Source organism: Thamnophis sirtalis, unplaced genomic scaffold (assembly GCF_051295495.1).
Source record: "Thamnophis sirtalis isolate CommonGarterSnake01/CBP01778 unplaced genomic scaffold, rThaSir2_p1.2 scaffold_4, whole genome shotgun sequence".
In the NCBI taxonomy this organism is placed as follows: Eukaryota; Metazoa; Chordata; class Lepidosauria; order Squamata; family Natricidae; genus Thamnophis; species Thamnophis sirtalis.
The window spans coordinates 58,584,707-58,611,801 of NW_028261384.1; the positions used below are offsets into that span (position 1 = coordinate 58,584,707).

General features: G+C 45.0%; 1 protein-coding gene across 2 annotated transcripts in view; it reads left to right on the forward strand.

Moving 5' to 3' along the window:
- Positions 1–12,498: 12,498 nt before the first annotated feature.
- Positions 12,499–27,095, forward strand: part of TRAK1 (trafficking kinesin protein 1) — a 448,828-nt gene continuing 434,231 nt past the window's right edge. The window contains exon 1 of one of the 2 annotated variants that reach the window (XM_087712995.1): positions 12,499–12,726. The gene's annotated coding sequence lies outside the window, so the exon portion shown is untranslated. The remainder of the gene's footprint in view (positions 12,727–27,095) is intronic. The other variant, XM_087712990.1, reaches the window with a different exon arrangement.

Below are 27,095 nucleotides of genomic sequence, written 5' to 3' on the forward strand. Positions count from 1 at the left end.
CCACACATCCACCACAATCATCCACTACAAAAGTATCCATCAAGGATAACCTTTATACAAATGATTAAGAAATGACATAAAAACAAATTAAAACAATATGCAAGTAAGCATGCTTGCCTGGTGCCTATTAGACAGGTCTTTGTAAGCTATGATGTTCAGCATACCAGAAAAAAGTGTTAGAAATTTAACTGATTTTCTTTACAAGCACCTACTTGCAAGGTCCTCTTAGTAGCGCAGTTGTTTCTTTTCAACTGTTAGCATATCATGCGTGTAAAGGTGCTGACTATTTTTCTAGCAGGCTTAAAACAATCCGAAGCTTTTTGCTAGAGTAACAAACTCGCACTCACCATTGCCAAACCACAAATATTTGTACAATTAAACAGCAAGCTTAGTAACCAGAAGGGGGAAAGTAGCATTCAGCAGTTTATGGCACCAAGTGGATTTCCCCCCCTACCCAGATAGCTTTCGTTCGATTAACCAATCTGATAGATAGAGCAGCTCTAACCAAACCAAACAATACTTTGAAGCATTTCCTTTCAGGAATGTTTAATTCAACACTTGATTTGATTAAGTCCTACTTAATACCTATGCAGCCGCCTGCCTGCCCATTCCATCTGATTGCTCACGGTGCCACCAAGATAAGGTGAGGCAGGGGGGTGGAACTGCCCCACATGCATGCTGGCTTACCTCAGGACCCTCACAGCCAGGCCATCCATGTCCTGACAACTGTCTTGTGGTGACAGCACCAGCAGCAATTTATAGCAGGAGCCCATGTGGCCACCGGCACACTTCTGCTTGTTCACGGCTGTAATAGCAGGAAGCTGAGCAACACGCAGGTGCCATAGCCATGAGGCAAGCCAGGAGGGAGCTGCCACATGTGCCCTGCACAGGTTACCTCTGGGCTCCGGCAGCCAGGCCATCCACACTCCAACAACTGCCTTACCTTGCGGCAGTGGCTTTGGCAGTTCCAGCCAACAAGACCCCACGTGACTACCAGTATGCACTTCTTCTGGTGCAGCATTGGAGCAGGAGGCTGAGCGATATGCCAGTGCCAGGGCCATGAGGTGAGGCGGGGGTGTGGAGCTGCCCCATGTGTCCTGCATCGGCTTACCTCAGAGCCCCTTGCAAGAAAAACAATTGGGGAAGGATATATAGGAGAAATGTTGGTTGTAACTCTAGACAGTATTTGAAGAATAAATGTATTTCTATGATAATATTCTGTGGGAAGAAAGACAATTGGACATTAGAGACATTTCAAATTCAGGGAGAAATGGGCATTTATCAAACAATATTCTGTAAAAGTGGTAGTAGCAATATAATTAAAATGAAACAATACATATTTTTTTATCTCTATGTCAAATATTTGTTTATAAATCTAGTGAGATCAATGTGAGGGATGAAAAATGACTTTATGTTCTCAAAATAATGTGAATCAATTTTATTGCTGTCTACAGTAACCCAATTAATTGTTTTTGGGACTACTACATACCTTTTTCTCCTCCAATTTATGGAAATAAAAGTTAGGAATTATTATGATAATCAAACATTTCTTACAAGTGGATTTTAGATCATATAGTATCATGATTTATAAGGCTAAAAAAATAAAACATTAAAATCATTTTTCTATGTTCATTAATACTATTTTATATTATGAAATAGTTGACAATGTAAAAACTATTTTTAATTTGTACAATAGATATTTCTCTTCTTTTTAAACAGAGAAATGAGCTAATTATATTTTTAAAGAAATCACTCATGATGCTTTTTGAAAGTTTAAGTGGAGTTTGTAAAGCAAATTCATTATCCTTTTAGACTGAAAATAATCCCTATACACTCAGTAAGAATTAGGCAAATTTCTTAGGCAAATCTCTTAGACAAATTTGCAGGACACCAACTTTATTTTTCCCTCATTAATTTATACAGTTTGAATGTAATTATTCATAGACTATGGCTGAAATAAATAGAACAAGAATGATTATTTATTTATAAATATTTCATATACTTGGTTTACAGTGTTGGAAGAAACATCCATCTGGGTTCAGTTCCAAGTGGGAAGAAAGTCACTGAAACATAGTTTAATAGTGGACAGGATGACATGGTTTGAGATCCTGGGCAAAAAGGGAAGAGATGTTGAGAGTGCCTGGGTTTTATGCCCTCTGGGCTTTTGAATTTGAACTTGTTTTCTGATTAGTTGTCAGACTCCCATGGGGCCACGCAGGGATAACACTGTAGGTTGTCTATGTTCCGGGCTTTGGGCAATTCGTACCATAGTTCTGTAGCAGAAAATGAGACAAAACCAGTTCTTTGTCAGAGGGAAAGGTTTATTTGCGCAAAGGTTCAGCAGTTGGTCAAGCAAAAATCTGAACACCGAAAGGCAGTCGTTTACAATCTTTTATACTCTTAGCCAGCTTATCGATCATTCCCAAATACCTGGCCTTCCTCTGTCACGTAGACCCCTTTCCTGTGTCATGTAGGCCTCGTACATAATCTCCCAAAACAGAGACATGACATTCATTATTCATTTACCTCCCCACAGGGGGTATTGATACCAATATCCTATTTGTTTTAGTTAGGTGAGGCAAACAGGACAACTAATCTTAAAGGTAATCATTCCTTTTTCCCATTCCACATGGTAAAGAAACTTTTAATACCCAAAAGAATCTGTCTAGTTGACAAATTCTCTTTTATTCCCCCCTTTGAAACTCTTCCGCCTTAACAGGAGGAGTTTCACAATTTTCTGTACCCGTTATTCTCTCATATTCCCACATTGCCATCACCTGTGTCACTGCCTCCCTTTTTGCTAATAATGATAGGCTGTTAGTTATTGTTTTTATGAAGATGGGGAGAATGCATGGGATGATGATACAACCTGTGGCGATTAAACCTATTAGAGCCGCTATAGCTTGCAGACCAGGCAGTTTAGGGAACCATCCACTAAAGATCTCTCTAAAGTTATATCCACTCCATTTCTGGTCAGCATTATGAGTGAGTTGTCTCATTTCAGTGGTCAATTGTTTAATGACTTTTCCTGTTTCATCAATTTGTAAACAACAATTAGAAAGATTAAATTTTCTGCACACACCTCCCTCCTTAGCCAGGATATAATCCAGGGCCAATCTATTTTGGTATACAGCTATCCTGAGTTTGTCTGTGGCTTCGGATAATATGTTTAAGGCCTTATCTAACCTTTTACCAGCCAGATCCAACACTGCTTGTGATCGAATGATTCTGTTTAACATATAGATAGGTGTCCGGTATCCATATGACCCATCCTCTGCCCAAGTAGCTTGCCCATACGTACAGACTATTCTTTCCGAGTCCCAAACATCAGTCTTTTCATATTCGGCCAACTCTTTACAGGGGAAATTGGAAAATGCTGTTTCCATGTCCCTTCTACGCCTTTCCAGACCTACCAGGTCATAAACGGGGACTCCCAGTACCTGCCTGGACTGGATGGGTAATAGGAAGAAGGAGGGCTTGATCCATCCAAGAACACAGGATCCTGACCAATTCCCTGGTAATCTCTCATATGCAAGGTTGCCACATATCCAATACATATTATCTGGGGCAATCCACACTTCTGATTTACTACCCAGATAATGAAGTATGGTGGTATCAAATTTTTCAGGCTCTGTTCCATTATTGGGTGATGTCCAGAATTTATATTCCTGGTCCCAGAGCCCTAAACATATGAGATCTCCCACCGGTACACTCTGGTTTCTTGTAAAACAGTTTCTTCCCACTAGGTTGGTTGACAGAGTCCAGACAATACCAGCAAAATGAGTTCTGGCTGTGATGTTTCCTGCTCTAAACATACTATTAAATATCTGTAGGCTAGCTTCCAAGGCTTCCCATGGTCACTGTTCCCCCATGTTCGTACCACCACACACAAAACAGTTCTTTACAGTCAGTGTTTTTGCCACTTCTTCCGCCATTTCCACAAATAAGTTATTTGCCTTGGCACTTATTGGGAGCGAGTCTTTCTCCATCTTTCTCAGGTTGTCATATACCGACCAGCCCAGAGACCTAATTTGTCCATCATATACCCTCTCCATCCTCACAGTTAGATAGGTTAAGGCAGTGATGGGCAACCTTTTTGGCGTGGTGTGTCAAAAATCGGCAAAAAATCGAGCATAACTCGCGTTGTGTGTCACTTCGACAAAAACATAATTTTGCGCAATTTATAGTTGCTGCTAATGGTGCTCACAGTTCCCGTTGGCACTCCGCTGTTCCCTGCTGTGGTGCGGTCGTAACCAACAGTCCCAGGAGTAGACTCTCTGTGCCGGCCTGACTGGAAAGAGGCGCGCACTGTTCCCGCGCTCCTCTCCTGTGGGTCCTCCCTCACCGCGCTGATGACATGTGTGCGCACGGCACGCATGCCTTACCAGCAGCCCCTGCGCTCAGAAAGGGGCGGCAGCGATACAGTAAGTGAGTGTGGGCGGGGGAGATCATACGTCCCGCCCCCTCCCCCGTTCCTCCAGCACAGATTCTTTCATCCTCGGCGGCCGTGCAGGAGCCGAGGATGAATCGCATGAAATCCTGTGCGTGTCACCCCAAATGGCTACGCGTGTCAGCACTGACACGCGTGTCATAGGTTCGCCATCACTGGGTTAAGGGATCTACTCCTGTTCCATCGATCCCAAACCCGTAAACCTTTAAGGATGGGTGGTTCCTGTATATTTCCAACCTGACCCGATTGCTATCTTTTTCTCTAGTGAAATCACCTAATCCCGGGCACCCCTGATATCCACCTCCAGTATATTCACAAACACATTCCCATCCTGCACATTGCACTGAGCCTGCGCAAGGTAGCCATTTTTCATGTCTAGTGGTGACCCAGCTGGTGTCTGTCCCACACATATACTTGTGATTTCCTTTGTATGCTTCTTTCCACGAATCAGATCCACACCCCACTTTTCCTGGTTTGCCTGGTTGATCGATTGCCGTGCAAGCATCGAACTCCAACATTATCTTTTCTTTCCCTTGTCTCAGGACAGTAGTGTGATTGACATATGCATACAGACCTTCTATCTTTCCATTATAGACTTGACCAAAGCCTATATACAATGTGACATTCAGTCTCTCAGGGGTTTCAGGTTTATAACAGATCTCTTTTCCCTCTAACTTACACAGAGTGTACATGACCCCATCTTTCTGGCATGTTTTTCCCATTGGTTTACATTTTTTCGGGGCCTGGGTGTGATAGACTAGGGTGGTGACTGTAGCCACACCCTGTCTTGCCTGAGTAATGCACTGTTTGCAGTCATCAGGTCCCTGCTTGTGCAAACTCTTAACTTCTCGGCGTCTTCTGTCCCCATGATGGAATTGATGCAGAGCAAGGGCTACTAAGGACAGATTTTTCTGTACTTTACACAACTCTGCCCACCCTTTCTTTAGCTGAAAAGGACTAATTACTCGCCCAATCACAAAGAAAGGGGGTTGGCCACAATCCTTGGCCATCAAAGGTAATCCGGTGGGAGTCAGGAGGTGTCCACATATTCCAACTCTAAATAGCCTTCCTATTCGTTTATATATTTCAGAGGTTCCAGGTCCCATTTCCATACACATTATAGACACGTGCAAATCAAACCCTCTAAGGTCTTCACATGGCTGGGGCCATCTATCTTCCCAATATGCAGGATCTATCCTAAGTACCTTATTAATTCCATTATCTATTTTCCCTATAGGGTCACTAAAAATAACCCTGTGTCCTGAACCCTATTCACCTAGGTTTTCAATATATATATCACCATACCCCCACCACATATTGCAAACTATTACTATAAGCATTATTATAGTTCTTAAATCCATTTTTTCCCCCGCTGTGCGTAGAAGACCAGCTTCTGGAGTGGTCTAGCAGAGCGTCTTCAACACTGTGTGCAGGGAACCTATTGCCGGTAAGGTTCAGCAGAGTGTCCTTTTAGATGATGTAACCTGGTCTGCAACTTGCGTTGGAACCGGAGTACCAGGGGTTTATCTGTGGATTGCACTTTCCACTGGACCGGGTCGCTTTGGCCTGCTGCCTTTAGCCTGGTCCAGTGAATCCACGATTTAGACTCCAGCACTTTCACTGCAAGGGGAGAACACATGACCACCGTATATGGCCCTTTCCAATTAGCCTTTAGGGGTTCATTTTTCCAATGTTTTACCCACACTCTATCTCCGGGTTTAAAGGGATGACATTTTGTGCTAAGTAAAGGTGGCGTTTGTTCCCCTGCATATTGTTTTATTGCTTCAAGCTGTGTGTTTAACCCCTGTAGTTGTTTGATTAATTCCCTATTTCCTATTTCCCCCTTATGGGATAATTCTGGCCATCCTACAACTTCTCTTCTTAAAATCGTTGGAGCCCTGCCATACATCATCTCAAATGGGGATAAGTGATACTTCTTACGAGGGGCTGTCCTTATATTGTATAGGGCCAAGGGTAGTGCATCCACCCAGCTCAAATGGGTTTCTATGCATATTTTGGTTAGTTTGTCTTTGAGGGTTCGATTAACCCTTTCAACTTTTCCTCCAGACTGGGGGTGGAAAGTACAGTGGAACCTCCACCGTGTCCCAATTGCCTTGGCCAACAGCTGATTGGTGTTATGGACAAACTCTGGACCATTGTCCGATGAGATAGCAGATGGGCAGCCATAGCGGGGAATGATTGAGTTTAAGAAGACCTTAGCAACCACCCTTGCTTGTTTAGTGGAGGTGGGAAAAGCCTCTGGCCATCCAGTAAACGTGTCCACGATCACCAATAATGCCTTATAATGTTTGCATCGGGGCATGTCAGTAAAGTCCACAGTTACTATGTCCATGGGAATGGCGCCTACAGGTTGAATCCCCGGGGGCAAGTTGGACCCTGCCTTGGATTAGTAGAGGCGCACGTTGTGCATTGCAGAGAGGCCTTATTGGTCAATGCATGGACACCATCCAAATAATATTCTCTAAGGATGGCCTCGGCAAGAGCTGATTTACCTAAATGCAAAGTCCGGTGGGCCTGTTCTACTACGGTCCATGCTAACAAGTGTGGTATATACGGTCGGCCATCTGGAAGAATATACCACCCCTCCTTCAATTCAGCTTTGAAATCATGGATCGCCCTTTGAACTTCCGAGGCTGAGTAGGTGGGAGTTGCCATGGTTGGAATGATGCCTACATCCATTACTACAAAGACATTAAGGTCTGGGGTTGCTTCGTGTCTGACCGCGGCTTGGCGAGCCTCTGCATCTGCCTTCCTACTACCGATGGCTATAGGGTCTGAGCCCCGTTGATGCCCCTTACAGTGTATTACCGCTACTTCTGATGGCAGCATCACCGCTTGAATAAGGTGTTTGATCAAATGTCCATGTTGGATTGTCTTTCCCGTTGAATCAGTATACCCTCTCTCCTGGTAGAGGGCGGCATGAGTGTGTAAAGTCAAGAAGGCATACTTGCTATCAGTCCACACATTCAATCTTTTGCCATCAGCTAACTCTAGGGCCCGTATAAGTGCCCACAATTCAGCTACCTGAGCACTCCATCCTATACCTAGAGGGCCACTTTCTATAACTTCGTCAGAGCTAACAACTGCATAACCAGCCTGTCTCTTGCCCTCAAACATAAAACTAGAACTGTCTGTAAACCAGTTATAGTCCGCTTCTGATATGGGATGGTCCACTAAATCTGGCCTACAGGAATACTGCTGTTCCAGGGTGTGTAAGCAATCATGTATAATGGGTTCAGCCTTTAGAGGTAACAAGGTTGCCGGGTTCAGGCGATTTGACATAGTTAGACTAACTTGCGGGTTTTCAATCAACATTGCTTGATACTTAAAAAGTCTTGAGTTGCTGATCCACAAGTGTCCCTTGTTTTCAAGGATCGACCGAAGTGAGTGTGAAGTGTGGGCCAACACGGGACAGGAAAAGGTGAGTTTATTAGATTCTTGCAGCAATGCAGCCACCCCAGCTTTGACTTTTAGGCAATGTGGCCATCCTTGGGCAGGTCCATCTAGCTGCTTGGAAAGATATGCAATCGGCCGTTGCCAGGAATCCAACGTTTGAGTCAGGACTCCTACTGCTATGTGAGTGTGTACATCTACATATAGGTTAAAAAGTCTATCCAAGTCAGGTAAGCCTAGAGCTGGAGCTTGGCCAAGGGCACTTTTAAACGCTTTAAGTGCCTGTTCCTGTTCTGTTTCCCACACAAAGGGTTCGATCTCCGCCCCCCCTTGTTGACTTATATAAGGGGGCTGCTATTACTGCAAAGTTCGGGATCCACAGTCGACAAAAACCAGAAACTCCTAAAAATCCTCTAAGTTGCCTCCTATTTTGGGGTGCTGCCATCTGCATAACAGCAGCTTTACGTTCTTCACCTAGGGATCTTTAGCCTTTCGAGATGTAGTATCCCAAATATTTGACTTTCTCCTGTACTAACTGGGCCTTTGTTCTAGACACACGGTATCCGGCATCTTGTAGAAGTAACAGAAGGGCCTTAGTATTGTCCCAGCAGCTGTCCTTATCCTTCCCTGAGACTAGGACATCATCTACATACTGTAATAAGACATCACCCTCTTGGCATGGAACGAAATATTGGAGGTCAGCACCCAGGGATGTACCGAATAAAGTTGGCGAATTCTTAAAGCCCTGTGGAAGTCGGGTCCAAGTATATTGGGTGCGTCTTCCGGTATTTGGGGTTTCCCATTCAAAGGTGAATAACGGTTGGCTAGTAGGGTGCACTGGGATAGTGAAAAATGCATCTTTTAAATCCAGTACCAAGAACATTTCGCTGTAGGTGGTATTGTGCTGAGCAGGATATAGGGATTTGGTACTACCTGATGTAAGGTGACAGTGGCTGCATTCACTGGTCGTAAGTCCTGTACCGGGCGATAAGTACCATCAGGCTTTTTAACTGGTAAAATGGGAGTGTTCCATGGTGACCGTGTTGATCATATGATGCCAGCTTCCAAACATTTATTAATTAGTTCATGAATAGATGCAGTAGCTGCCGGAGTGTAATACCTCCGTTTTATCCTCACTGGCACTGCTGATGCCTTCAATTCTATCACCACAGGGTTTTGATACTTCGCACATCCGGGGGGGTTATCTTCTGCCCAAATTCCGGGGACTTCAAACTCTTGCCATTTATTATCATCTGAAGCTATTTCTTGTACCACCATCAGTCTCCAAGTATGCTCAGGATGGTGGGCCAATGTTAATTGATTGCCTTCTGGTGTGAAAGTGACCGTTGCTCTTAGTTTAGTTAACAAATCCCTTCCCAAAAGCGGAATAGGGCACTCTGGCATATATAAGAATTGGTGTTGCAGAACAGTATTCCCTAATTGACATATTGCAGGCTTAAGAATCGGTCTCCCCAGAATTTTTCCAGAGACTCCTTGAATTTGAATCTGTCTACCAGTAGGTGGTGCTATTGCCTTATTTACCACCGACCGGCTGGCTCCTGTATCCAGGAGGAAAGTTGTATCTGTATCTCCCACCCGTATTTTTACCAAGGGCTCGGGTGGTGGGTCCTCTGAGCCCTGACCCCTTCAATCAGACCAATTCATTTCCGCTAATCCTATCAACTCCCTTGTTTCCTGTTGACCTACTCTTCCCCCTCTGGCTCCATATCTTCCTTGTCCTCTAAAACTCTGGCCCCTTTGGGCCGCTGGAGGCAATACCCTGCCTCTTCCTCTGAATCCTCCACGTCCCCTAGTCCCCATACGCCATGGGCACTCTCGTTGCCAATGTCCCTCTTCCTTACAGAGAGTGCATTGGTTAGGTCCTAGTGAAGTTCCCCCTATAGCTGCCGCTAGAAGCTCTGCTTTCTTATGCATTCTATTGTCTCTTTCCCTCTTCTCAACTTTATCCCTGTTGACATAAACCTTTCTAGCAATCTCAAGTAATTGGGTAGTATTCATCCCTAACCTCCATTCTGCTTCTGAAGTTTCCTTCTGATATCATCTGCGCTCTGGGCAATGGACCTCTCATTTAGCATAGTTAAATTTTGGGGTGCATGTATGTCAATCTGGGCGTACTCTTCATAAGCTGCCACCAACCTTTGAAGAAAGGATTCAGGACTTTCCTGTGGTTCTTGAATAATAGTTGCAGGCTTAGAAAAGTTTACAGGAGGTTTGCCTGCTCCCTTTAAAGCTTCCATTGCCAGAGCTCTATATTCCACTAATTGGGTCATATGTACTGGGTTATTCACATCCCACTGAGGATCTTGTTCCGCAGCTCTGACTCTTCTTTCATTTATATCTGCTGGGATCTCATTTGGGAACTGCTCCTTCAGAATCTTATCTCTTGCTGCTCTCCATTTTTCCCTATCTTCGGGGGTCAGCAATGTTCTGGGTGTCCAGTTCCTGGATTTGTTACAACTTGATGGACTAAGCTTATAACCCTAGGATCCAGAGTTCCCTCTGGGGGCCATCCTACACCAAAAGTGGGCCATTCTGACTCACAAAATATTTTTAAATTAGCCTGGGTTGCTGGGGGGTCCCCATAATCCCCGTTATATGCCTTCTTAAAATTCTTCAACATACACTGGAGGGGTGTCCTTGGGACACTACCTCCTCCTCCCATGTTCTAAAACACTACCACTGACCCGCGGTGCTGGACACTCGACAGTCACCAACGGAAACTGTAGTGGTTTAACCTCCCCACAACCTAACACGGACTTCTTTAGGATCGACGTCCCGAGTCCAGGGTGGTGATCAGGCACCATCTTCTACTCTCAAGCAGAGTAGGTACACAACACTATATTATACTTGCCTTGTCTTGTATTCCCTCTCGTCCTGGCCAGGATTTGTTCAGATTTTCTCCTTTCCCTTTTCACACAAAGGTTCCTTGGGCTGACTGGGATTTCCCTTGACGGTGGAAGGTCTCCTCCCCCGTTCCTCTGAAGCAAGAAGCCTCGTGGCGCCTGAGGTACCCGGGGCTCGGATCCTTCCGCCGGCCGGTCGTCCGGAGCGAAAGATCGCCTGGTTGTCCCACTCTGGGGTGCCAGAAGTGTAGCAGAAAATGAGACAAAACCAGCTCTTTGTCAGAGGGAAAGGTTTATTTGCGCAAAGGTTCAGCAGTTGGTCAAGCAAAAATCTGAACACCGAAAGGCAGTCGTTTACAATCTTTTATACTCTTAGCCAGCTTATCGATCATCCCCAAATACCTGGCCTTCCTCTGTCACGTAGACCCCGTTCCTGTGTCATGTAGACCCCTTTCCTGTGTCATGTAGGCCTCGTACATAATCTCCCAAAACAGAGACATGACATTCATTATTCATTTACCTCCCCACAGGGGGTATTGATACCAATATCCTATTTGTTTTAGTTAGGTGAGGCAAACAGGACAACTAATCTTAAAGGTAATCATTCCTTTTTCCCATTCCACATGGTAAAGAAACTTTTAATACCCAAAAGAATCTGTCTAGTTGACAAATTCTCTTTTAGATTTGCCTGAAGGCGGTAGCTTTACAGAATAGACTGCCCCAGGCCTTAACGGCCCATTGACAAAGGGGGGGGGGGAGTTTCTGCCTTTCTTGTAAGGGAAATATTCTCCCCTTTTAAAATTTCCTAAAATATCTCATTTTCCTAGGAGAAGGGGTGGGTGATAACTTCCTACAACAGATTTAATAAAAATATCACAAGTACCTATTAAAATATCTTCATCACTATTGTCAAGCATTAAAACAGATGCATGAAAGGCCCATGCAAAAATATGTCCTTTGGAACGAGCTCCCCGTGGAGATTCGTACCCTCCCCACCGTCCAGGCCTTCCGCATAGCCTTGAAGAACTGGCTCGCCCGTCAGGCCTGGGGATAAGAATCGCTACCCCGCCCGAATGATGAATGGATGTTGCTTACTATTTTATTATATGTTGTTGTCTTAATGTTGTATTCCCCTCTCCCTGGTTTTCTGTGAGCCGCCCTGAGTCCCCTCAGGGAAAAGGGCGGCCTACAAATACTAATAAAACCATAAAACCATAAAACCATATCATACTAGAGAGAATTGTACTGCTTTGTATTAGCTACAGTGACAATTCCGAGTATAATACGCACTGGAGAAAATGACTATTTAACATGACTAAATATGGATTCAACCCTATTGCTCAGTTTAACATTTCCGAAGCTGAGTGCTGGAACATACATCTTTTGAAAAGTTAATTTTTTGACTTAACTTCGCTTTGCCACTATTTCCAGAAATGTCATTTTGAAGGTTGCTGACTAATTTTTACATTTGCCAAGGTGTACAGTAATGATGCAGTGAACGGGATCTGCTTTTGTTGGTGTACCAGTCAGTTGCTTAGAAACTCCAGACGCTCTGGCATTTCCGCCCCCCCCCTTCCGCCACCCGCCAGCAGGGTTTGTGCGATGAGGTAATAGCTAAAGAGAGGAGGGAAGGGCCTGCAAGCAAAGAGGCAAACCTAGGGCTCGCCCAACCGGCAAAGAAAGGATTGGTGGCATCTCCTTTGTTCATCTTTCTGGACGAAGAACCGTCTAAGGAGAAGAGGGCCCCTAGGCAACAGAAACGTCTTTCAATGTAAGATTCAAGAACAAGTGTACGGACAGAAAAGGTGACGCAGTTTTAGAAAGCGCTTTGAGAAGCTCCCCCCTCCCCACCCCAGTGCGTGGGAGCCGCGCACATAGCCTTCCAACAAGACAGCGCCGCCTTCAACGGCGGGAAAACATTGGGTTTTATTTTTTCGCCCTGCACGTGGAACTAGTAGGCTACAAACAGCTCAAGCGGATCACTTGTTCAGCGAGAAAGTGAGTCCGATCTTCTTGTTGTCCGATCCCCTTGTTCCTGAATAATTCTGGAGAGCGCGCCCAGTTCGAAGTCAAACCGGAGGCAGTATCGAAACGAAGGGAACAACGCGTCCTAGGGCAGAGGAGGAAGTAGTTAGTCATAAGAGCCGGCCCCGCCGCTCATGTGCCGCTCGATCCACAGCGTCGGGGGGGGGGGGGGATCCATTTACACCAGCCAACCGTTGCAGCAGAGCAAGCTTCAGAGAAGGGCCGCTTGCAAATACGCCACCATAATTGCCCTTTAATGTCGGGCTGTTGCGGTGGCGGTTGCGTGACAGCTTGGAAAACCTGCGCTTGGTGAGTTTCTTTTAATTCGTTGGTTTTCAGGGCAGTCGCCTTGCTCAGAAAGTAGCAACCGGTTTTATGTTTCCATCCCTGGCCGTGAGCTTGGTCAGCGCTTCTGTCCCTAGATCTTAGATATTCTTTGCTCGCTTTCACTGCTTTTCCTGGCAATCTAAGGAAGGCGGACGATTTTGTACGTTGCAGATGCGGCGTGTTCAACAGGCAAGTATGTTTTTGAATGTTCGGGAAGGTTTGAACCATCGTAATGGGGTGTTTGCTCGGAATGCGTCGCTCATGGCACAGATAGGAATCTTCCAGTTTTTCCCTGAACCTTGCTTGTACCGCGTGACGGTCGGCTGACCTTCAGAGACTTATTTGAAAATAAACGAAAATACCCCTGGATTGTACATGTTCTCGAGCCGTGCGTTTTTTTTTTCTTGATAAGCATAGTCTAGCTGAAGTTTGTTTGAACAAAAATTTGCTTCCATGCCAATTTGTGAATTATTTACATCAGTGGCCTTCAATGTATTAAAAACCGTTCTTAACCTTAGAAACTTCCAGCTGTTACTGGTTAAGGATGATAGGAACATAAGAAATCGCTTACTTATATGTGCATACGTAAATGTGAAATAATTATAACTCATCAGAATTACAATTAAAGTATTTTGGTCTGTGTATTCACATGACCTTGAAAATATCTGTCTTTGATTTTAATAAATTTAAATATAATTCATGAATTGCTTAAAGGCAATAAATTAAATTCCTCTAATGAATCTTTTTAAAGCCCTGGTGTTGAATGTATTTTAGCGATTGAATCCTTGCTTAGATTCAAGAGGCCCTTAACGTCGCGATAAATAAGATGCTGGAACTCTAATATATGAGGTTGCTCTAGATATTGCTAAGATATACTGTAGTTTAAAATAATTTTGTTTAGAGCAAGTCAATTGCTTCTGCAAACATCTTACACAACAGCAAATGAACTGAAATGATGTGTTGAACGCTAGATACTTTTATGCAGAAATATAACTCCTTCAGTTCAGTAGAACTAACTACTGAATAAAGCTCTCTAGGTTTGTGGTCTAGAAAGTGGTATAATTACAGGTTTTAACTATTGAGAAAGCTAACTTTTTTACTCGGAGATCTCTTCTCCAGGTTAGTATTTGAGATACATTTGTTTAAAAAGTTAGCTGACATCTCTAGCATCTGTATATCTTGGCTAAGAAAATGTTTGAAAGCTGGGATAGACTGTGTACCTCTGGTATTGTTTCACATTATTTTCCATGGATTGGGTAGGCCTGTGAAGAACAGAAAGTTCAGCAATAGCTCAAGACCTATAGCTTTGTTAGATCAGAGGAATAAGGCATATTACATACTCTTCATTGTTGATTATTTTATTTTCATTTTCTTGGTGGAAGGCAATTTATAGGATAGTGTCACAGGTGTTTGTATATTATTTTTGCAAATAAATCCAAGTTTTTTTTTACTACAGTACTACTGCAGAAATATATTTACATTGGAATGGTGTTATGATTACTATGAGTCTAGAAAATGTTGCAAGTTTCCATTATCTCTGCAAACCTAAGGCTTCCCTAGGAAAATGTAATACAACCTTTAACTACTAAAGAGATTTTTATATTGTCCCATAATAGTTTAGGACAGTGAAAAGCAGCTTATGAAATGAAACATTTATCTTTGTAAGGTCTGTGATTATATATCTGTAATAAAGTCATTTGAATATTGGAGTAGTAGCCAAGATGAGGTAACAGCTTTACTATATCCATATAAGCGCTGTACTGCTTATACAGTCATAGAATGCCTGTATATGTAGAAATTGTCCAAAAACAATTCTTAACAATGTGATCCTGTTACTCAAATCACCCTGTCATTGGAAATATATGTGGGGTAATGGATTCAATGTGTTAAATTTGTTTTGGAAATTCATCTATATTATGTTTTGTAATGTTAAAAATATAAGAAATGTGACAAATATACACATACACGTTTCATGAATAAGATTTGAGTAGCAGACAAACAGTAGCCTTTATTTTAATCAATTTGCAATTATTTGCACAATAATGATAATTTAAATAGGTAAAATGCTTGGTCCCTATCATGTTTTTGTAAAGACATATTTATTTGTAAAATTTATTGGCCGTATGTTCTGCCATTATATTTAGAATGGCTACTTTCTTATCTGTCCTTGAAAGCTGAAATGCTCATTTATAGATTCAATGTATTTTTGTATTATATCACATTAGCAAATTTTTCTGCTTCCTTCTGTGCTTATTATTAACTACCGTATTTTTCGGAGTATAAGATGCACATTTTTCCCACAAAAAAGAGGCTGAAAATCTGGATGCGTTTTATACATCGAATACAACATTTTTTGCCTCCTGAAGCCCCCCCCTCACCAAAATGGCCGTGCATACCCTTGAGGCTTTCAGAGAGTTCCTGGAGGCTGAGGAGGGCAGAAATGAGTAAGAAATGGGTTTTGTCCCCCCCCCCCATTGCCAGCAACACTCTCTAAGCCTCCATAAGGTTATGCATGCAATTTGACAAAAAATGGGCCTATTTTTGCGAAAAACAGACCGTTTTTTGCCCATCTTCCCCCCCTAGGAGCCCTCTACAAGCCCCCCAAGGCCATTCATGCCTTTTTTAAAAAAAATAGGCCTGTTTTTGCGAAAAACAGGCAATTTTGGGGAGGTTTGCAGAGTGCAAAAATGTTTTTTTCCCCTTTTGGGAAGCTCTTTAACTGATTGATGAGAATTACATTGATCAAATGCTATGCCGGCAGAAACAAAGTCTTAGGTGCTGCAGATTGTCAGCTATTTTCTTCTCCAGCACATGGATAAATACACCTGGAAACATCTACCTACCTACCTACTTCTCCCTCCCCCTACCTATCTACTGTATTTCTCTCCCTCTCTATTTCTCTCTTTCTATCCCTCTACCTACCAACCTACCTGCTCTCCCCCTACCTATCTACTGTATTTCTCTCCCTCTCTCTATTTTTCTCTCTCTATCCCTCTACCTACTAACCTACCAACTCTCTCTCTCTCCCCCTACTTATCTACTGTATTTCTCTCTCTTTCTATTTACAATACAATAGCAGAGTTGGAAGGAGGTCTTCTAATCCAACCCCCTGCCTAGGCAGGAAACCTGATATCATTTCAGACAAATGGCTATCCAACATCTTAAAAACTTCCAGTGTTGGGGCATTCACAACTTCTGGAGGCAAGCTGTTCCACTGATTAATTATTCTAACTGTCAGGAAATTTCTCCTCAGTTCTAAGTTGCTTCTCTCCTTGATTAGTTTTCACCCATTGCTTCTTGTTCTGTCCTCAGGTGCTTTGGAGAATAGTTTGACTCCCTCTTCTTTGTGGCAACCCCTGAGATATTGGAACCCTGCTATCATGTCTCCCCTAGTCCTTCTTTTCATTAAACTAGACATACCCAGTTCCTGCAACCGTTCTTCATATGTTTTAGTTTCCGGTCCCCTAATCATCTTTGTTGCTCTTCTCTGGACTCTTTCTAGAGTCTCCACATCTTTTTTACATCGTGGTGATGAAAACTGAATGCAGTATTCCAAGTGTGGCCTTACCAAGGCATTATAAAGTGGTATTAACACTTTATGTGATCTTAATTCTATCCCTCTGTTTATGCAGCCTAAGACTATGTTGGCTTTTTTGGCAGCTGTTGCACACTGCTGGCTCATATTTAAATGGTTGTCCACTAGGATTCCAAGATCCTAAACATGTCACTGAGATGAACATAGCTTAAACATAAATGGCAAATCATTTTGATTGAAAGGATTCTAAGTTTACTTTATTTGGGAAAACTAATCATTTGGTTATTGATTTGAAATAGTAAATATGCAGTAAATTTCAACACTGATTTCCAAAAACTGTTTTTCATAGAACATATATTTTAATGGAATGGAATAGGCACTATGTAAAGTTACCATTCATCAAATTAAATCAAGCAAAACGTGGCAAATTTCTGGTTCCCTGATGTCAGTAGCAGTTGAATAATTGTTATTTGGCTGCTTTCAGAAAGTTGCTGAGATCACCTCCTAGTGGAGATCATACCTTTTAATATCTAGATATTCGTATTAGCAGAAAACCAATTATCTATTTGTTGCTAGCCAGCTGAAATGATGAGTTTGGGCTGTACATTGAGCATTTCTGATTTAGCTAGATTATATATATTTGGATTAAGCCAACATCATTTTGTATCTTTTCCAACCCTCCCCCCCCCCCAAAGTGATGTGTTGTAAATCACCTTTTGTTAGGAAGAGCAAGTTGTATTTTTGTTAAATAATACATATGCACTAAAGAACAACATGGAAACAGAAAAGCCCTATGGAGTTTTGAGCCTAAGCAAGGTGTTAGAATGTATTATCACAGGAAGAATAATGGAAGCTTGGAACCAACTTTCGGCGGAGGTGGTAGATCAGTCATCAGTAGCAGAATTTAAACATGCTTGGGATAAATACCTGTCCATCATCTGACAAAAGTTTTAAAAAATGAAAATAATAAAAATAAAATAATTAAATAATAAAAAATGAATAAAAAACAAAGGAAAAACCCTCAAAAATCAGACATGATGGATTACTAGATCTTTTTCTGCTGTCAGTTTTCTATGTTTCTATACTATTGTGAAACAAATGTTGAATTACTTTCAGAATTGCTCACAATAAGGGAAAACAGATAGTCCTCAACTTATGACTGTAATTGGTTCTGGCAATTACAGTTGTAATTTGTACCTATTGTTAAGTGGATCATCATGTGTGCACACCCAATTTTGTGAGCTGTTTGCCGCAGTTATTAGCAAATTACCACAGTCTATTCACAATGGGCCATAAACCCGAAGTAAATGCTGGTTTCTGGCAAAATATATTGCCTAAATTGCAGCCATATAATTCTGGGACATTGCAAATGGCTATAAATGTGGATTGGTTGACAAGCATCCAAAATGCTTGCAATCTGGGTTGTTGGAGGTCTGTCTGACTTCAGATAATCGCTAAACGATATATCGTAAGTCAAGGACTACCTGTATGTACATGATACTTGTATGTATCTGATACTTGTATGTATATATATCATGTATATACTTGTATATCTAGATACTTTATTTGTAACTATTTTGGAATTTAGAATGGTCTTTATTTCATATCAAACTATGGGAAACCCCGCCTCCAACCCCGAGAATGAAATATTTTGGGGAATATTACAAGAGGCAGAATATTATATTTCCCAAAAGGAGAAATGGAAAAAAATCTTAAAGGTAGAAAGCAGCCCCAATCTTCTGCCATAGGAAAACAGCCTGAAGAGAGGGATATTTTGTACCCATAAAATAGCCAGGCCTTTCTATTCATAAACAAAACACTTTCAGCCATAGCTTCCACAGGAGGCTGGAACAGATGGGATTAAAATCTACATTCCCCACCCAGCTCCAACGACAGGTCATGACTTCCCAGCCACAATGGAAGTCAGGGAACAATAATTAAAATACTAAAAGGGCACATTCAAGCACAGGTCAAAATATATTTCACAATGAACAGGCATCTCAATCACAAAGCCCCAAATAATGTATAAAAGCCCACCTATCACAACCCCATTTTGTCAGACACCCCAAAAACATGCTGCCATCACTGAAATTTCTGGAAAACCATATAAACAGAGACCTCTTTCCTTTTAGCCAGCTCCATTTTGTTCCAAGCACTTTCTTCTGGTTTGTAACCCGAACTGATTTTCCTTCCAACAAAACCTGTGTTAGAATTTTGGCTGTTATTTATTTCCATTTAGGGTCATTCCATGTCAAATGGTCTGGAGGTCCCTGCTCGACCATCACGGATTTCACTGACATTTTGGGTGAACAGGTACACATGTCCCCAATGAACATTGGTAAAGTGTTATGTGTGCCGATGCAATATACTTGTGGAGATGTAGTCATTTGTTTGACCTCATACTGCAGCCTTCTATAGTATGACTCTGAGGTTCCAGTAACTTTGAGACATAATATCTCAGGCAATGTTTTGTTGAGAGAAACAAAACTTAGCCATCTTGTAAAGTTTTTGTGCTCTATTGAAAATAGAAAATAGCCTATTTTTGGCGTTTTTACAAAAAACAGCAACTTTACATTCAATTTGTAAACTATTGGAAAGCAGTAGGAGAATGAAATTTGATATTCAAAATCAATAAACAGAAAAGAGCGGGGCACTATTGGAAGAAATATCCATCTGGGTTCAGTTCCAAGTGGAGGAAAAAGACACTGGAGACATGTAGGCTGCTTGGAAAGAAGGTTTAATGGTGGACAGGACCACATGGCTTGTATTCTGAACAGAAAAGGTGATCACATGCTTCATTGTTGGGTGAAGAAGAAGAGCCAGAAGGGCTGAAAATTCCTGCCTTTATACTCTCTGTTCAGCCCTACTTCTCTGTTTCTTGTTCCTGTGTAAGAAATGTATTCTGATTGGTTGTCAGACTCCCATGGGGCCATTCAAGGGCAACTCTAGGCTGTCTTTGAGTCCAAGTTTGAATTTCCAGGTGCCATGTGGTGGGGTAAAGGGCTAATACTATCATGCCTTAATCCCATCACTCTGGAGCTGAAGATGAGAACTCTTTATTATGTAGAATAGACTGACTTGGACATCATAACGGCCCATTAAGAAAAGTGCGGGCTATTAAGATGAGTCTGTTCTCCATAGTGAGTATCCAGAATGGGTTGACCTTATCCTCTCGTGATTGGATTGAGTCAGATAAGCTCTTTGGGCTCCGCCCCCTGGCACCAGGAATCCCCAGTTTTTCTGACTCAAAGGATTGTGAGACGTTGCTCATTCTGGATCTCCAGCAATTTACTAGGATCTAAGGGAAATTCAGTTGGACCCGTCGAGTTTTGCCTCCCTGCTTCGCGCACAGCCTCCTCCTCCAGGATTGGGACTGCCACTAGCCCCCCTGGGGCGGCACGCTGCCCTGGCCACTGAGGACATCTGAAGACACTCAGTGAGGACCTTGGCCAGGCAGCAGGAGGACGGGCAAAAGCCTCCAGCAGGCAGCCCTAACCGCTGAGGCTTGTAAGTCGCTGGAGCGCTCCGTTGCTCCCCTCAAGGGTTGAGCGACGAACCAGGGCTTCCAAACGCCCTGGAGCGCCCGCGCTGCCTCCACGTGGCCAGAGGATCGTGAGGAAGCCGAAGAAGCCGTTCCTGGCCACAGCGGCATCGGAGGAGAGGCAGGAGGAAGAGAATCCGGCTGGGAGCGCACGCGGCAAACTCTCTGGAGCACAAGCCGCTCTTCAGGCACTTTTAAATTTCGCGCCCCTTTGCAAGCCGGTCGGCGCCATTTTGAAGCTGGGAGGACCCACGTGGTCCAAGATGGCGGTGCCCAGCAGCTACCAGGAAGGAGAATCCCAGGCAGCTGTAAGCATGGACTGCAGCCCCACCGGAGGGGCAGAAGAGCAAGCATCCAGGTCAGTGGCTTCCCCAGAGACTGCCCGAGGAGGGGGGGGGAGAGGAAAGGCTAAATGCAAAACCAAGCACCTTTCCCCCAGGGCAAATCCAGAGGAAGCGGGGGTCACAAGCCCTCCAAGCCCTCGTAAGTACGAGCGGAGGAGGCATAAGGCTTTAGAGAGGCTTTGCAAAAAGGCTGCCAGCCATCAGGACGCCCCAGGCAAAGGGGGAGAAAATCCAGGCACTCCCTTATCCAGTGGAGGCTCAGTGGAGAATCCAGCCCTGCCAGCAAGGATCCCTATAGACACCTCAGGACTTTGGGGCTCTACTCAGGGGTGGCAATCCCCTACCACCCCTACTGTGGGGGCAGCCTTGCCTACTGGCTTTCCCCTTTTGGGCAGCCCCCCTGCTCAGGGGGGCATCAGCCCCAGCCAAGCACCTCCCACAGGGGCCCCCAACTTCCAGGAGTTAATGATGCAGGGTTTTCAGCAATACATGGCAGCAGCATTCCAACAGCCTCAGCCTCAGGGGGCCCCCTCCCCCCCAGGGCTCCTGAATTCCCAGAAGCCCAGGAGGAAGAGATTCACAGCTCCTCAGATTCATCCCAGGAGAACAGTGACAATGAAAGTGAGGAAGGCGAGATCAGAGAACTCAAGCTGTCAGAGGATGAAGGCATGCCTCCTCCTAAACCTACATTCACCGGGTTGTTCCAGCCCTCACTGTTTAAGTCCCTGCTCTTCAGTTCCAGCCCCAACGCCAGGGCTTCTCAGCGGAGAACATCTTCGATGAGCAGGCCATCGAGGCAGACACCGTTCCTACGCCCAAGACCTTCCTCGACCTGATAAGGCGCCAATGGGCATCTCCTACAACTGGCCCCTCACCCTCCTCTTCAGACAGGGTGTTCTTCAATGTGGACCAAGAGCTGGCTAAGCTACTTGCACAGCCCACCATAGATGATCCAGTCGTGGCTCTTCATACATCCACCAACATGCCTGGGGAGCCAGAGGATGCCTTGAAGGCGGAGGACAAGAAGGTGGACCTCACCTTGCAGAGGGGTCATCAAGCAGCGGCCTGGGCTGTGAAAGCATCCACCACAGCCTCCTTTATCATCAGATCTTCCTTGCTGTGGCTGCAGGAGCTACAGCAACGCACCCCCATAGCAGATGCCCGGTCACATCAGGACATCAACAGGCTGGCAGCGGCCATCCAGTTCTCATCGGATGCCACCTTGGCTGCAGCCAGATTTGCTTCCAGGGCGATCGCATTGTCGGTGGCATCACGCAGGCTGCTGTGGCTTCGACAGTGGCAGGCGGAGGTTCGTCACAAGTGGCGCCTGGCTTCGCCCCCTTCACAGGGGACTCCCTCTTTGGCTCGGCTCTGGACCAGTTCCTGATTGAGAACAAGGACAAGAGGAAGGTCCTCGCCACTGCCCAGAAGAAAGGCAGCTTCAGGTCGACTCCATACCCCAGACGCTCCTACTCCCGGGGTCAGGACTCTGGTTCCTTCTTTCGGGGTCAGGACTCCTTTAGGGGGTCAGAGGCAGGTTTCTCTGGAAGCAGGCAGTATCAGGGGGGATTCCCTGCTAGACAGAGGTACCCAGACAGACAGCAAAGTGTAATGGCAAAATCAGGGTCTGCCTTTCTACTTACGTAAGAATAGGAGACGACACCTTTTCCAGAGGAGAAAGGTTTTTATTATTATTGAATGCATTCAAGAGACCAGTAGATTTTCACCTAACTGATCTGACTTAGGTACATTTTGACAGAGGTTTTATACCTTTGAAATGGTTATTACAAATCATATAGACGTCATATAGGCGTGCACTAGTCCAGGTCATAACTTCTCACCTAAGTCAGCACAAGGTTATTTCGGGTAAATTACAAATATTTAAGGAAAATTACAATACATGATTCCCAAACCACAATAGGGAAGTAAAGTGAAACTAAAAGAGAAGTGAATCTTGGTTACTCATGCAGAAAGAGGAAAAAGTCAGAACGCCACTCAGATATATTGCTAAAAATATGGTTAACCTATAGCTTGTTTACAAGTTGAACTTTGATTATCATAAACTGCGCTCTATGACTAAGATAATGTGGTTAGCTGCCCACCCAGTTTTCTCCTACTTGCGAAAAAAACTATCTTCCTGTGTTTCAAGCAGAAAGAAATATGTTCCTTATTTCTTTTCTTTAGGTGAAAGAGCATAAGCAGAGTTTTAATTTTTAAGTTTTGAGTTAGAATAAGACAAGTAGCCTGATTAAGTATTGAGGGGTTCAATAGTGGACCCCATGCTGTTTCAAAAGAGGCAGGCAGCAGAAGCGGCCCTTTCAAAGGGGCGGAGGAGGCGGAGGGGGGCGCTCCTTCCACAGAAATTAAAGCTAGGCCCAGCGTTCTGCCCATTGGGGGGTGCTTAGCACACTTCGCTGACCGCTGGGACCTCACCTCCTCTGACAGATGGGTGCAGAAGACCATCAGGCATGGCCTTTCACTCGAATTTTTTTCCAGTCCCCCGAGCTTCTTCCGGATATGTCCGGTTTCTAAGAACCCGAACCGGAGGTTGCTGATGCAGGAAGCCATCCAACACCTGTTGGAGATCAGGGCGATCCAGTCAGTGCCTCCAGAGCAACAGGGTCAGGGGCACTATTCCATCCTGTTTGTCATCCCCAAGGCCTCTGGGGGCTGGAGAGTGATCCTTGACCTGAAATGCCTGAACCGTTCCATTCGCTATAGGAGGTTCAAGATGCACTCCCTACACTCTATCTTGGAGGGGGTTAGACAAGGAGACTTTCTCACTTCCATAGACCTCACTGAGGCCTATCTGCACATTCCCATTGCCCAGGATCACCGTAGGTATATCAGGTTCTGCTACATGGGACACCACTATCAGTACCGGGCCCTCCCCTTTGGGCTGTCTTCGGCCCCGAGGGTATTCACAAAGGTAATGGCAGCGCTGGCAGCGCACTTGAGACAGATCCCGGTGCGCATCCAGTGTTACCTGGATGACCTGCTCCTGCAGTCATCTTCCTTTAGGGGCGCTCTGCGAGACCTAGATGTCACCATGACAGTCCTGAGGGACCACGGGTTTACAGTGAACCTAGCCAAGAGACACCTCCACCCCTCTACTAGTCTGATTCACCTAGGAGCCAGAATAGACACCCAGGCGGGCATGGTCTTCCTGTCGCTCGACAGACAGATAGCGCTTAGACAGCTAGCCTCCTCGATAGCCAGGAAGCGCAAGGTGTCCTTAGCCACTCTGTCTAAACTACTAGGCACCATGGTCTCCGCCATTGGCATCGTCCCGTGGGCTCGCCTCCACACCAGAGATCTCCAATGGTTCGTCTTGCCGTTCCAGTGAAGGCGCACGAGCTGTTCGCAGACCAAGGTACTTCTCCTGGTAGAGGTCTCCCGCTCCCTGACTTGGTGGACGTCCCCAGTGATCACGAAGGGCGAAACCTTCTGGACACCAGGCCGCTTGACGGTAACGACGGACGCCAGTCTGAGCGGATGGGGTGCCCATCTGCTGGCTCAGATGGCGCAAGGACAGTGGACTTAGGCAGAAGGGACTCACAACATAAACTGGTTGGAGCTCAGGGCAGTCCGCCTGGCCCTGTTACGGTTCCAGAACTCGGTCAGGGGCCAGCACATATTAGTCCTCACAGACAATATCACCACCAAGGCTCACATAAACAGACGGGGGCACAAGATCAAGGGCCCTCATAAAGGAGGCCAAACGTCTGAGTCAGTGGGCTGAAAGGAACCTCCGGTCTTTGAGGGCAGAACACATAGTGGGGGTGGACAACACCAGGGCCGACTGGCTCAGCCGGGCCGAGGTGGACAACTCAGAGTGGAGGCTACAGCCTGCGATATTTGAGGAGGTGGCCGAGCACTTCAGGCGCCCGGAGGTCGATCTGTTCACCACTCCCCTCAACACTCAGCTCCCGAGGTTCTTCTCCAGGTACCGGACACGGGGGGCGGAAGGGACGGACGCTCTGCGGAGCTCATGGCCCAGGGGTCTTTTGTATGCCTTTCCTCCCTTGCCTCTGATTCCCAGGGTCATACGGAAGATCCTTCAGGAGGGGGCGGAAGTGGTTCTATTGGCCCCTCATTGGCCCCGGAGGCCTTGGTTTGCAGATCTCCAGTCTCTGTCGGTGGAGAGGCCCTGGAGAATCCCCCAGGAGAGGATATCCCTCAGCCAGGGGGCGCTGGAGCACCCGGATCCTCAATGGCTCCAGTTGACTGCTTGGCGATTGAGCGGAGCATCCTGAGGAAAGACCTCTTCTCCCCCAGGGTGATAAGGACTATCCAGGCCGCCCGCAGACCCTCCACAGAGCGCATCTATGGCTCCACGTGGTGGGCCTTTGACTCTTGGTACAACTCCCGGGGGTACAACCCCATCCAGGCTACGGTGCCACAGGTTCTGGACTTCCTCCAGGCGGGCCGGGATAGAGGGTTAGCTCCTAACACAATTAGGAGACAGGTTTCAGCCATCTCATCAGTTCTCCTGTGTGGCAGAAACCGGAGCTTGACGCACCACCCCATGGTCAGGCAAATCCTTAAGTGGGCCTCCAATCTCAGACCACCTACGGTACACAGGTACCCTTCCTGGGATTTACACAGGGTATTGGATGCTCTAACGGGCGCTCCGTTTGAGCCATTACGAACAGTTTCCCTTAAGTTCCTGACTCTGAAGGTGGCGTTCCTGGTGGCCATCACCTCTGCCAGGCGGATATCCGAACTGCAAACACTGTCCACCAGGGAGGATCTCTGTGTCTTCCACCAAGATAAGGTGGTGTTACTGCTGGATCCATCCTTCATCCCCAAGGTGTGCTCCTGCTTCCATCGAACCCAGGAACTGATTTTGCCCAACTTCTGTCCAGACCCTTCTCACCCATTGGAGAGGAAGTGGCACACTCTGGACGTTAGGAGGGTTCTGAGGATTTACCTCAGGAGAACCAGGCCAAACAGGAAATCCGAAGCCCTGTTTGTCTCTTTCCAACCAGGATCCCTGGGTAACAAGGTAACTTCCACCACTATTGGCAGGTGGTTGCGAACCTGCATTGCCACTGCGTACCAATCGCAAGGTTTACAGACACCAAGTCATATCACAGCCCACTCCACGCGGAGTGCAGCCACATCCACGGCCTGGGCCACACAAGCATCCCTGGCCGAAATCTGCAGGGCAGCCACTTGGGCTTCCCCCTCTCCCTTTGTTAGGAACTATAAGTTGGACTCCTTTGCCTCGGCAGAGGCCTCATTCGGCCGCAGGGTGTTGCAGGCGGTTCACAGGGCAGGACCCGCACCTCAACAGGCCTAAGTGGGGGACACGGGGCCTCAGGGGTCTCCCTCCCTAGGGACGTGCAGGCTTTGGTACGTCCCATTCTGGATACACCTTCCCCCTCACTATGGAGAAAGGGCGTTGGTACTTACCTGATACGCCTCTTCTCATAGTGGGGGGAGGAGTATCCAGCCCCTCCTTGACTATGTTTGTACGACTAAGTGTTATGTTCATTGTTTATGTAGTTATTTAAATATTGATGTTGAAGACAATAAAAGCAAAAACTGAATCGAGTCTGGAGTGAATGATGCAACGAGTCGGAGAGAGCTCTTCGTCATTAAAACTGGGGATTCCTGGTGCCAGGGGGCGGAGCCCAAAGAGCTTATCTGACTCAATCCAATCATGAGAGGATAAGGTCAACCCATTCTGGATACTCCTCCCCCCACTATGAGAAGAGGCGTATCAGGTAAGTACCAACACCCTTTTCCTGCCTAAAAACATGTTTCTCAATTTCTGATCCAGGGAAATACAATATTCTGCCTTTTCAATATTTCCCAGGATATTTCATTTTTCTAGGAGAGGGCTAGGTGCTAACTTCCTACAACACTTTTCTGAAATGACACCATCTGACATGGAATGACCCTTAAAAATAGCAGCTGGTCTACTAGTTAATTAAATAAACAAACAAACAAACACACACTATAACCTGATGCACATTATTTTTATACAATATCTAAAATTGATAGTTGTAACAATTCCCTTGTTTTACTATCTCCCCATCTTAGTTAATTTCCGTATACATATTTTAAAAATAATTATATAACAAATGTTTCATGGGAAACATTAAGTATTAAACAGTAAGTATTAAAAAATAGAAAATCATTGTTGCATATTTTAAAATTATTTTTACAACATTTCCAGTTTTTTCAATATGTGTGGCTTCTCCCTTTCCTGTAAGAAATAAGGGCAAAGCATTTTAGCTAATCATAGGGTTTCTTACATGACAATCCTTTGTGTAGAAAGCTTGACTACAGATCATCTGTAGATCTAAATTTCTCTGGAAACCATTATTGCCAACACTAACTTCTTTGTGTTTTGCAAATGTATTATACCTCTGAAAAGAAGCTGGCTTCCTTTTTTGTAATATATTTTCTTAATTGGGACTTCACAGACCTTTAATTAAATGCCATTTGAATTGTACAATACTTCTCTAAAGAGTCACAGCTTCTACCTGAGGAAGAAATTAAAATTATGCTAAAACAAATGTAAAAATATCACATCCTTTCATCTTTATTTTCTGCATTAAAAGTCTGGGGTGGTATATTTTTT